The sequence below is a fragment of the Microcebus murinus genome, chromosome 12 (assembly GCF_040939455.1).
Source record: "Microcebus murinus isolate Inina chromosome 12, M.murinus_Inina_mat1.0, whole genome shotgun sequence".
Taxonomy (NCBI): Eukaryota; Metazoa; Chordata; class Mammalia; order Primates; family Cheirogaleidae; genus Microcebus; species Microcebus murinus.
The window spans coordinates 13,509,875-13,514,966 of record NC_134115.1 but is presented as its reverse complement, the minus strand read 5'-3'; the positions used below and the strand labels follow the sequence as shown (position 1 = coordinate 13,514,966).

The window sequence follows — 5,092 nt, the reverse complement described above, 5'->3', positions numbered from 1 at the left end:
AAACCTGACAGACTCCACCTTCATGAACCCAGTGATTAAAATGTATGAATTACTCAAGACAAACTGTTGTCATGAGCCTCCTAATCCGATATAACAGGGGGACCTTATCACTACAGAGAACTCCTGCAAAAATGTACATCTTGTGGCCAATCCTTAGGAAATTTAGGATTGCCTCCCGGATAAGGAAAATATGCTATAAAGGATATTTACAGGACATTTGATGAGATATGAAGACGGACTACATTGTATTGTGGTAATGTTTTCTGGATTTGACAATTACATTACAGTTATGTAAGAATCACCACCTGTTTTTAGGAAACACAGGTCATGATGTCTGCAACATACTCTCAGATGATTCAGAAATTAAAAGATTTTCCTTAAAAAAAAATTTTTTTTAGAGACAGGTTCTAAAGTGCTGGAAGTATAGACATGAGCCACCATGCCTGGCCTAAAATATTTTTTCTTTTTTTCTTTTAGCATAATACGGGGGTACAAATGTTAAGGTTACATACATTGCTCTTGCCTCCCCTCCAACCCTTGAGTCAGAGCTTCAAGTGTGTCCATCCCCCAGACAGTGCACATTGTACTTATTACAATTTTTTTTCTTAAAATGACTTCTACATAGGTTTCAAATTTTCCAAACTTAAATAATCTCATAAAAATATGTAGGATGGTCCAAAAGAGAAAGTCAAGTAGACATTCCAAATGGGGCAGGGCATTTTAATCAATAACATAATATAGTTAGATTTGCAGTTTGAAAAGTTTACTGGGGAGCAGGGTGGAACAAGGTCTACAAACTGGATGTGCTGGCCAAAGGGCAAGTCTGATTCCCAATTCTTCACATTGATTTTCTAAGTATATATATAATATACTAATGTATAAAATATAAAATTTGTATAAAATACACAAATATTTTAATGTTACTTTGGCAGTTAGATTTATATTAGAAACATACTTTTTAAAAACATTTAATAGTGCACAAACTAAAATAATTAAGTTGGCAAGCTGAGGTGGCTCTTGCCTGTAATCCTAGCACTCTGGGAGGCCAAGGTAGGAGGATTGCTTGGGGTCAGGAGTTCAAGACCAGCTTGAGCAAGAATGAGACCCCATCTCTACTAAAAATAGAAAAATCAGCCAGGCATCATGGCTCGAGCGTGTAAGTCCCAGCTACTGGGAAGGCTGAGGCACAGGATCGATTGAGCCCAAGGTTTGAGGTTGCTGTGAACTAGGCTGACAACACGGCACTCTAGCCCAGGCAACAGGGCAAGACTCTGTCTCCAAAAAAAAAAAAAAGAAAAGAAATACAATAGAATAATTCATACGTTAAATGTGAAATGTATGGTAGCTCATGGCTCATGCCTGTAATTCTAGCAATTTGGGAGGCCTAGGCAGGAGGATCGCTTGAGGTCAGGAGTTTGACACCAGCCTGAGCAACCTAGCGAGACCTCGTCTCTATGGAAAAATTATCTGGGTGTGGTGACGTGTGCCTGTGGTCTCAGCTACTTGGGAGGCTGAGCTGGGAGGATCACTTGTAGACCAGGATTCAAGGCTGCGGCGAGCTATGATGCCACCACTGCACTCTAGCCTGGGTTAACAGAGCATGACCTTCTGTTGCAAAAATAAAAGAATTCACTTTTACTGTTTCTAGTAACTATTTCTAGAAGCTGATTGCTCAAATTATGGGCTTCTCAGCCTTCTGTTTTTTATTTTGTTTTGTTTTCTTCACAGCTCAGAAGACACCTTTCAGTCACAGTGATCACACACTGGGGCAGTATGCAACTCATTCCTAGTTCAGCCTTCTGTCTTTTTCTTTTACATACCCCCTTTCTTTGGATAAAATAATTCACTATTCACTTGAATCTGCATTTAAAAGTGGAAGGGAGAAAATTAACAGAATCCAATCTAATTAGCCCAAATGTATGCTCCGGTTATCATTGAAGAGGAAATAAAAATCATGAATAGACAAAAACTTCCCATCGTATGAGAATTTAAAACTATATAGATCTGTGCATTTTGGTCATTCCTGCTTTCCCTTTTCCTGTGGAGAACAGTGAGTGAGTGGAGATCCAAGAGTGGGCTAGGATTTCCTCATATGTGGAGGAATTTGTAACAAGAAGAAAAATCACCCAGTATATTGGAATTAGTAGCTAGTTCTCTTCCAAAGCCAGGAAAGTCTCTGCAAAGAATTCTCTTCCCAGCCACAACAGGAGATAAAGAATAAAGTGCTTTTACACTTTCACAACAACAGAGGTGACTTGAAATTGATGCCTTTAATTTACTTCTGTGTGGATAAGGGGAGAGTCAGACAAGGGTGTCTTTCTTGTCCTTAGACAACTGGAAAGAAAACTGTGTAGTGAGAATAAAAGAAGCTGTTAGGGTAAAGGCGGCTGCTAGCTACTGTGGATTACCTGATGACCTCAGTGATTATGACCATGAAGCACACTTTGTCCTGCCCCCAGGGGAGGCAGCCTGGTGGGGTGTTCCTGGCAGCTGGCAGCAAAGGCAGGGACAACTTGGATCTGCAGCAAATTTTGCAGAGCTCAAGAGAGAACAGCCAAGTCCTGTCTTAAGAAGAAGACAGTGACTCCAGCCTGCACATCCTGTCCAACTCGGTCAGGGTGAGAGAGTCAGAGGTAAGTTTCAGAAGCTGAGATCTGGTGTCAAAGAGGTGTCAGAAATGGAGAGGAGAACACAGGAGCAAGGAGAGGGGGAGAATGCAGCAGGAGGGGGTTGGGATAGAGGGCTGATACAGGGGACCATGCTTGTGTTTTCATGCATGGTATTTTTAAAAAGCCCATTGATCCTATAGCTTGTTTTGGACAGTGGTTACACAGGTGTATATGATTTTAAAACCTATTGGAATAACATTGAAGATCTTTGCTTTTATTATATGCTAATTATACCTTGATTCTTTTTGAAGCCCATTGGAAGCAGACACAGCAGGCAATTTCCCTAGCCAAAAATCACAGTTTTGTTTTTTAAGACTAGTCAAGTGCAATAGTGAGAAAGGAGTAGAACAAGAAGCTGGATTTGTAACCATCTGTAACTGATTGTGGATGATCAATTGAAATAACTCACTACCTTCTGGCCAGCCTGAAATCACAATCTTAAAGCGCCCCAGGGCTTACTCTGAACAGAAGGTTAATAAATCCTCATAAGGCCTCCTTTACATATACAATAATGAGGTAGTGAGAGACTGCACAGCCCAAGAATTCAGACAAAAATAGAGAAGAGATTCTAATTTCAAAGTTCTATTGGACCTTGGTGTAAATAAAAGTACCCCACATGTAGTTGATTCTGCTTTTTGGTCAGACTGCAAGAGGTCTGATTTCTTTTGCACGAGTGGGCCTCTAGGTATTTTGAGAAGTCAGAAGAAGGAACTGAAATTACTGTGTACAATAATTTAAAATACTGTCTCCCTTGTGAACCAAAGTAGCTGAGAAGTTTAATGAAAAAAAGTTTCCATTCCTTAATATGGATATAGCTATACCTTCTAGTAACAATGGTAGGACACACGAACAGTACACAAAATCAATAACTTCCCTGTCCACCAGCAATGACCAGGGAGAACTATATTGGGGGCAGGGGGAAGGCCCATTCACAGTTGCAGCCAAAATTATGCAATGCCTCTTAATAAACTTGTGATGGTTTCCCTACTGAAAGACATAAAAGAGGATGTAAATTAATGGAAAGACATACCTTTTCCTTAAAAAATTAAGCATTAAAGAAATCCCTGTTAAAGAAATTCAATCTTGTAAATATTATCAACTTTACTCAAGTTTATCTAGAAATTGAATGCTACCAAGCAAACTCATAGTAAGAATTTTAAAATATGTAAGAATATAAAGTTGACTTTGATTATGAAAATTTCCAAACAGAAAAAAGTAGAAAAACAATGAAAGAACCATTGAAATCATTACTTGGATTCAATAGTTGTTGATGCTTTGCTGTAGTTGCTTCCTAGATAGGTAGGCAGGTAGATAAATAGATAGGATAAGATGCAGGGTATGTATTTACTGAACCATTTTAAAGCATTCCACACTAATACTTTAACTTACACATCTTCCTAGATGTATTAATCTGCTCGGGCTGCTATAACAAAATACTGTACAATGAGTGACTTAAATAGCAGGTATTTATTTCTTGGTTTATTTATTTCACTTATTTCTGTTCTCCAAACAGTTTTGGAGGCCGGAAAGTCCAAGATTGAGGTGCCAGCTGATTCAGGTCCTGGGGAGGGCCCTCATCCTGGTTTACAGATGGTCACCTTCTTACTGTGTCCTCACACGGCAGAGAGAGAATGTGATGTCTCTCTGTTCTGTTTCTAAGGGCACTAATCCCATCATGAGGGCCCCACCTTCATGACCAGATCTAACCATCTAATTACCTCCCAAAGACTTCATCTCCAAATACCATCACATTGGGGTTACAGTTGCAGCATACGAATTTTGGAAGGAAACAATTCAGGCCATAGCACTAGAATAAGGCCATAACTACATAGCTATGACCATACCCAAAACACTTAACAATAGTTCACTAACATCACCAAATGCCTAGTCCATATTCATATGTCTCTAGTCATCCAAAACATGTCTTTTATAGCTGGTTTGTTTAGACCTGGACCAAGTAGGGACTGTGCATTGCATTTGGTTGTTATGCACCTTAAGGCTCTTTTCATTTACCACAGGTCACCTCCCTATCCCTTGCCCCTTGACCCATTTTTTTTCTATAATGTCTACTTGTTGAAGAGAGTTTGTAGGAAAGTCCCAGATTCAAGATTTGTCAGATTGTTTCCCTATGAGTCATTTAACTTGTTCCTCCATCCCCCTATGTTTCTTATAAACTGAATTAGATCTTAAAGCTTGATTAGACGTAGGGTAAACATTTTTGGCTAGAATAGTTTATAGGTAATCCTGGGTATAATCATGTTGCGTTACATCAGGAACTTATCTCACTGGACACCAAACCATATTATAAATCTACTGTAATTTAAATAGTGTGCACAGACACAGGCATAGACAAAAAGTTCAATAAAAAAAAGAGGCTAGAATCAGGCCGCAGTATATATGAGACATGTACATATAAAAGGGTA

At 39.1% G+C, this 5,092-nt stretch overlaps 1 non-coding gene across 1 annotated transcript; it reads right to left on the bottom strand.

Annotated features, from left to right (window-relative positions):
• Positions 1-1,723: 1,723 nt before the first annotated feature.
• LOC142874713 (small nucleolar RNA SNORD31) lies at positions 1,724-1,794 on the bottom strand. Its single transcript, XR_012922352.1, has one exon. It is a non-coding gene; the product is annotated as a small nucleolar RNA SNORD31 (small nucleolar RNA).
• Positions 1,795-5,092: the final 3,298 nt, after the last annotated feature.